Here is an 8,472-nt window from a genome sequence, read left to right as displayed (position 1 = left end):
AAAGAGCATTGTATGAAGCAAGCTCCTCGATCTTGATGTGTCTGCATTGACAATTATTTGATGTAAGTAAGGATGATGTGTTGATCCAAACCTCTACACCAGAAGTGTTCCAAGTTATGATTTTAATTTTGGTTTTGGTTTTGGTTTTATATGTTGACAGTCTACTATTGATAGCTAATGAGCCTATGATGATCTAAGTAAGAGGGAGATGGATTCTGAAGCTTGAAATATAGAACTTGGATGAATTCATGATTTATCCACTTCATACATAGAGTTTCCACCGAGAACACTTCGAGATATTTGCATGGGATGATCTATTTTTTGTTTGAGACATTCTTCCTGTGATATGTGACTGCATGGATGCACTGATGATGTTTGGTATTATTATTGATGAGCGCATATGGGTGCTGCCTTAGTATGAGATCTGCCATGATATGAGAGGTTCATAGCTTTAAGCACTATTGAGGTTGAGTATGATGTTAGTAGCATGACTAGTTATGAGGAAGGATGAAGAAGCTCTTTGGAGAGATGTTTGAGAAAGTTTTGAATATGACATGGATACATTGCAATGACAAAGAGTGGGATCCAATTGGCAGAGAATCCCATATATAGCTGGGACTGAGATACCTTCATATATTGAGACAGTGTTGTTGTATGAGACAAGCATAGACTTGTGATTGACACCTCCTTGAGAGGGAGGATGAATATGGTATCTTTTTTGTGATATATATATATATATATATATATATATATATATATATATATATATATATATATATGATTGTTTATTTAAGATTTAAGATTTCTGGGCATGTTCATTAGTTGTAATTGATTTTCCGGATCCATGCCAATCAAGTTGATTTTTAAATCGACGTTTCGAACCTAAGACTGAGGTTCATCACCAAGAAATGAAAGTATGTGGAAAACTAATCTAACCATGGTATGATAAATATGAAATGTATTTTAAAGTTTAAATGAGAAAATTTGGCCGACAATGAAATTGATTGAGAAAGGTTTTATTAAGAGTATTATGAAAACGAGTGTATGTTAAAATTAATAAAATGTGAATAATAGAACAAAATGTATTTGCATAATTTAATAAATATGTTTTTATATTAAATTTATTAATTGAAGAAATTATTTATAGCAGTTGTCTATAATGAGACTTTTTGGAAGTCTTTCCGGTGGGTTTTTCCGGTCAAAATCCGGCAGCAATTTTTTGGAATCGCAAGTTTGATAGCTAGTTTCTGCGCAATCAAGGCGTCCCAGGGGTTTTTCAGGGTGCTGAATCCAAATATGCAGTTAAAAAACCATTTTAACTGCAACAAATCAAGATTTAACCTCAATTTCTTCCGCCGGATTCCGTCACCGGAATCTCCAAAAAGTCGCATTATAGACAACTCCTTATTTATATTCATGAATATACCATGTATAAAATAATATAAATAAAATATTTATGAGGGAGTGTTAATAATTTTGAGAGAAATGAAGAGTATGAAATTAATAAAATGATGAGATATATACAAAATTAATAGATATGTTTAATATTTTATTAAAAATGAACAATTAGATTTTTTGCTCGTGAATGGTTAATGAATTCGGAAAATAACAAGATTAATTAATATATTAAACTATAAATAATAGGGATTAGAGTTTGAAAAGAGTAGGTAGAAATAATTAAAAATAATTATCAAAAGAATGAAATTAAGGTGTTAAAAGTTTTGGATTTAGAAGTCAAATTTTTGCTTATGCTCCATCCCTCATCCTTGTTTAAGTTTTTATGATGTTTATTAAGGATGAGGGTTGGGAGATCGAAGTCTCCAAAGATTTCATTGTTGCCAGAAGCTGCATGTTGCCGGAAGCTACTACCTAGTTGAAGTTGCTGGAAGGGGTCGAAGATCTTGGAGGCTGACATGGTGTGGAGGGAAAGTTTGGTCTTGGTCTAGGGTAAAGAGTCTCAAATAATACTATAGAAAAGAAGAATTATCTTGACTGGGTTTTCCCCTCGAAGGGGGTTTTTCCCTGGCATGTGCCTATATTTTGTGTCTCTTGTTTTGTGATCTTCATATATGTATAATTGCTTGATGAAAGATAAGATAATAAAGAAGTAAAAGAAGCCAACACACTCACAAGTAATTATCAAGAAAGGAGAATCAAACCCTAATATAATATCGTTGATTTTCCAACATGGTATCAGAGCGAAGGTCACTTTGTTGGCATAGATTCTCCCTCTATGGTGAACTACATAAGATTGGGTTTCAACTTTTCTAGAAGACGAATCAAGGACATCATCTACTACTTATTCAACAAAGTCAAGAGTCAAGGATTCTTGATTTCCTTAATAGGTTCTCTTACCCATGACAATGCATGGATCATTGATACTGGAGCATCGAGACACATGATAGGTGAAAGAAAGCAACTTCACACACTATCAAAGGAGTCATCCTCTCATGGAGTAGAATTGGGTGACAACAAAAGCTACGATGTTAGAGGCCTGGGATCTACAACATTGAAGCTGGATAATGGATCAAAGTTGCATCTCAACAACATTCTCTATGTTCCAGGTTTGAAAAAGAAATTACTTTCTATTTCTTGTTTAGAAGATAAAGGGGAAAGGATTGCTTTTTTTGATGGAAAAGTATTGGTTTGGAGAAAGAACTCTAGTATTGACAAAGCTAGGGTTATTGGAGTTCGTGAAGGAAGTCTTTACCAGGTTATAACTCCATCTCCTCAAGCTCTGGTTCATATGGAAATAAGTCCCATTGAACTATGGCATCGAAGGTATGGCCATCTTCATTATAAGGTCATCCATACTCTTATTCAATTGGTTCATGGTATTCCTGATATGAAGTTAGGTCATGAAGGTGTGTGCAAGGGATGCTCTTTGGGGAAGCATACTAGAAAGCTATTTCATCATAGTGAATCTAGATCTAAAGAAATATTAGATCTCATCCATTCCGATGTATGTGGACCCATGTCTGAAAAAACACTTGGAGGACATCTCTATTATGTAACATTCATTGATGACCATTCAAGGAAGACATGGTTCTACCTACTCAAAATTAAAGATGAAGTATTTGATAAATTCAAGGAGTTCAGAGCTGAGGTGGAAACCCTAATCGAAAGAAATATAAAGACTCTAAGGTCTGACAATGGTGGGGAATACACCTCTAAAGAATTAACTGCATACAGGTATTAAGAGGGAGCTCATTGTTCCCTACTATCCCGAACAAAATGGATTGGCTGAAAGGAAGAATAGGCCAATTGAAGAAGGCATTTGAACTATGATCCTTGATCATGATCTACCGAAGTTCTTATGGGGTGAAGTAGTGATGACTGTTGTGTACGTTCAAAATAAAAGTCCTCATAAGAGTCTTGATAATACTACACCTGAAGAAGTATTGACAGGAAAGAAGCCAAGTGTGGATCATTTCCGCATATTTGGAAGTCCAGCATATATCCATGTTCCGAAAGACAAGTGAAAGAAGTTGGGCTTGACAAGCATCAAGGGAATATTTGTTAGTTATAGTCTTTCCTCAAAAGCATATAGAATTTACATGAAGGAAGGAAGATACATTGAAGTAAGCATGGATGTCATATTCGATGAGAATCAAGCTTACAAGAAATCGAAGGATATTCCTATTGATTTTGATGACGAAGAAGTTCCTATATTTGAAGAAGATGAAGTTCATCATGAGAACTCTACTGCAAATGATGAAGAAGAAGGACCAAGTGAGCCTATTCAATTGGTGGTTATCCAAACCACAAGGAAGAGGCCAAATTGGTTGAAAGCTACATTATAAGATGTTGAAAGACATGAAGCTGCAAAAGGATTCTCCATGGAAAGTAAGAAAACGAAAAGGTATTATGGTTATGTTGCATATATAACAAAGTTGATTGAAGCTTAACCATCTACATTTCAAGAAGCTGAGCATGAAGAGGTTTGGAAGAAATATATGCAGGAAGAATATTAATCCATCGTGAAGAATGGGGTTTGGGAAATCGTTCCTAGACCTAGTGACAAATCAATTATCACATCAAAGTGGATCTATAAGATAAAACATGTTGTTCATGGAAGTATAGACAAGTACAAAGCAAGGTTCGTTGCAAGAGGTTTATCTCAAAAGGAAGGCATTGACTATGAAGAAGCATTTGTGCCTACTGCAAGGTACACTACCATTAGATTGTTGGTTCCATTGGCTGCTACAATGGAGTGGAATATCCATCAAATGGATGTTAAGACTGCATTTCTAAATGGGACCATTGATGAGGAAGTGTACATCAAACAACCTGAAGGATTTGAAGTGAATAGCAGGGACTCTCATGTTTGTAGACTCAAGAAGGCCTTATATGGCTTGAAGTAAGCACCGAGTTCATGGTATGCAAGAATGGCTGCATATCTTCTCAGGATTGGTTTCATGAAGAGTATTGTTGATCTGAATCTATATATCAAGGTCGTGAATAATGAGCCTGTCATTATTCTACTATATGTGGATGATTTATTCATCAATGGTGTAGAACAAAGAATTCAAGAATGCAAGAAGATGTTGGCAACTGAATTTGAGATGAAGGATATAAGACTAATGCATTACTACCTAGGTCTAGAAGTATGACAGAGACCTGGAGAGATATATTTGGGGCAAGGAAAGTACATCATCAAGTTATTACAAAAATTTTGGATGATGGAATCCAAGTCGATGGTTAATCCTATGATCACCAACCTCAAGAAGTTGAGGAGCTCCAACTCTAGTCTCGCGGATCCCACTTTATATTATTAGTTGGTGGGTTCCTTGATGTATATGATAAATACTAGGCCATATATATGTTTTGAAGTGAAAATTCTTAGTCAGTTTCAGTTTGAGCCTCGTCATGATCACTGAATAACTGCCAAACATATATTGAGGTATCTTCGTCGCACTATACATCACTGCCTAAAGTATGATAGTAAGGAAGTCAAGCTAATTTGCTTCACAGACTCTAATTGGGGTGGCAGTGAGATTGATGGAAGGAGCACTACCAGAGGATGCCTTAGTCTGGGATCTACTATGATCTCATGGATGAGTAGGACGAAAGATCATGTTGCATTGAGTAGTGCCGAGGCAGAATATGTGGCTGCATGCGAAGTAGGAAAAGAGGTTGTTTGGTTAAGGAAGCTTCTGACAAAATTGTTCGAGAAGTCTCTGGGTCCTACTGTGATTATTTGTGACAATCAAAGTTGTATCAAGATCTTTGGGGATCTCGTGTTTCATTCGAAGATGAAACACATCAATAATAAGTTCCACTTTATTAGGAAATTGGTGCAGGATGGGATCGTGAAGTTAGAGTATGTTCCGACAGATGAACAGGTAGCTGACATACTAACAAAGGCTCTTCCTAATAAGAAGTTTGACTATCTAAGTAACCTATTGGGTTTGGTAGATATAGGTGATTGTATTCATGATAAAGAAATGGAAGATATTTGTCGAGGCTTTGTGAGTGAAGCATTGCCTGGGGAGACATAAGGCTGACACTCTGTGTTGATGTCTGGAATCCCGGAATTGAAAAGGTGGTGTTTTCTATTGAGCTTTGTTTTGGATACATAGCTTTATGTTTGGGTTGGTGGTTAGAAAGTAAGCCTGATGGTACCTAGAGGGGCTGAAAGCTTGAGTCCACCTTAATCCCACTTGGATAGATTGCCCTGGTCAGGAATCTAGTCCATGGCATTGTGGTGCCTAAAAGTTCTTCATATTTTCATATAGTTTGAGATATTCCATTATGAATACCTCCCTAGTTAAGAGGGACTGTTATAAAATGTAACTACGTTCGGTCATATTGTACTTGAGTCATTATGTAATGTACTTATCAAAATAATAAAGAAAATAATTTTTATTATTGTAACAATGACTTATTAAAGTATGGTTTCCATGCTTGAGTCATCATTATATTAGTCAAAGTCCCCATTATGGACTCCTAGGATTAATATTGAGATTATAGAGTCATTGTATATTTGAAGAGACCTTTCCTAGGCTTTCGAATCATGTAAAAAGGTTTTGTATCAAGTCAAATATGAATTGTGTCCTCCACATCATGTCGGCCTAAGGAAGATCAAGTTGGCCTAAGGACCCCCATTCGACCCACTAGAAGCCTATATATTGAAGGAGGTCGAAGTCATTTGGATCACTTACTCTCAAGGAAGTTCGATATCTTAAGAAGAGCTCGAGAAGTGCGAAATCTGTTTTTAAGAGGATGAAAAAGGTGCAAGTTTGGGGGAGTCTCTAGGGAAGAATAAAATCGAGCTTTTGGTGCCTCTCTCTCTGTGTTTTGTGGTCTGGGTTGGGAGATTGAAGTCTCCTAAGATTTCCCTATTGTCGGAAGCTGCATGTTGTTGGAAGTTGCTACCTAGTCGAAGTTGTTGGAAGGGATCGAAGATCTTGGAGGTTGAAATGGTGTGGAGGGAAAGTCTGGTCTTGGTCTAGGGTAAAGAGTCTCAAAGAATACTATTGAAAGGAAGAATTATCTTGACTAGGTTTTCCCCTTGAAGGGGGTTTTTCCTTGGCATGTGCCTATATCTTGTGTCTCTTGTTTTGTGATCTTCATATATGTATAATTGCTTGATGAAAGATAAGATAATAAAGAAGTAAAAGAAGCCACCACACTCACAAGTGATTATCAAGAAAGAATAATCAAATCCTAATATAATATCTTTGATTTTCGAATAGGGGAAACCCAAAAATCCTTCCTTAAGAGAGAGAGAGAGAGAGAGAGAGTTCATCAATACATCAAAAACAACATCAAGATAACAGCGAAACTAATACCCAAAAACAAGTTGAAATCCCAAGCTAAGTGTCAAGCCCTCCTTTAGATTTTGGCCTCTTCCTTCTGCTCCCAACTTCGCTGGATCAAATATAACAAAGACATATTTCAATATACAAAATGAGGAAGGCTCTCCTTCATATAGAATTCAAAGGGGGGTCGAATGGGTGCCATTTGGGAGCCTAGCTGACCTAAAATAATAGGAGGCCGACTTGAATTATTTAGAGGCAAAATTTTAAATTCAAAAATTTATTTTTTCACATGATGAAACTATCGACCATGGCTACCATATTTCCAACAAATTCCAACTTGTAAGGTCCACTAGGAAGCCATGGGTGACAAACTCAAGCTAGTATAAAAATCATTGAAACTTAATGCATTGCATAGGGTTTTGAGGGCAAACACTGTTGAGAAATATAGGGCATCAAGGTTAAGTGATTTCTCTTATATTAATAACTGCTTGTGAATGCTTTTTACTTCTTCGATTAGGATATTCTTTTACATATATATTATGGTGTTATTCTTCATCAAACAACTACCAATGCATAAACCATAAAGAGACAAGAGACACAAAATATAGGCTATCAGTCAGGGCCAAAACCTCTCCCACTTGAGAGGAAAACCTGAACAATTATTCTTCTTATAGAGACTTCAATTGACGAATACCAAGACCAAGACCCTTGACCTATTTGCCACTCCAAGACCAAGAAATAAAGCTTCCTAGCTTGACCCTTTCCTTCCTTGAGTCAACAATGGTCAAACTGCTAATTCTTCTTTCCTTCTCAATTGCTCCTTAGACTTCGGCTTCCTGCAATTCTCAACTTCCTTCAAAAACCCTAGCACGTGTGAAACATCAAGATTGTGACCTTGATTTCCTTCGCTTTAGGTGGAGGCTACTTTCTTGTCAACTTGGCTTGAGATACACCCTTGTTTCCTCCTTGACTTAACCTTCCAATACGACTGCAAAACTTCAGCATTTTTTCCAATAGAGACAGTCCCTTTACTTCACACTTGTGAGATCAAAGTGACCCAAAAATAGATCCAAATGATGCCAAAGACTTCACTTTCCTTCTCTCCCTTCTTTGTTGATCATTAGGCTCTCTTCTAAATGATCTTCGCACACCTTGATTTCAGACCTGATAGACCAATTTTTTTTGCTCCAAATGAAATTTGAACTGCCCTATTTATAGTTGTTTCTCCATCAAGTTTAGGTCGACTTGTTGGAGGATGAGCGGACATATCATTTTGTGAAGACTTTTTATTCCATCTTGTAGCCGATCTGTAGGAGGTGTATTTACTTGGTCTTGGAGGGCCTTCTTATACATCTAATGACTCGTACAAAAATGTAACATGCCCAAGAAGGCTCCTTCAGACATGAAATTGACTCAAATTGACTTTTATGACTAGATGACAAAAGCTAAGGATTCACAATGGGAACCTTAACAAAATAAAATTCCTTGATCATGAAACCCATGATTAAAGTACTGCAAAAATAATTTCATTTTCTTCTTTTCATCAATTACATAAAATCACAATTACACATGTCATTATGAAGACTGAACCTAGTTACACTTTTCAACACTCCCTCTTAACTAGGAAGGTATTCATAATGGTACTAGGCCATTCTCAATCTGAAGAATTCTCATAAGAAGAGTTGGATTGGTAACCCATATGTTTAGC

This window comes from Pinus tabuliformis, chromosome Q (assembly GCF_031772625.1).
Source record: "Pinus tabuliformis cultivar Carrire ecotype Pingquan chromosome Q, CPIR1, whole genome shotgun sequence".
Lineage (NCBI taxonomy): Eukaryota > Viridiplantae > Streptophyta > Pinopsida > Pinales > Pinaceae > Pinus > Pinus tabuliformis.
The sequence above is the reverse complement of the archived record's forward strand: the minus strand, read 5'-3'. Positions refer to the sequence as shown.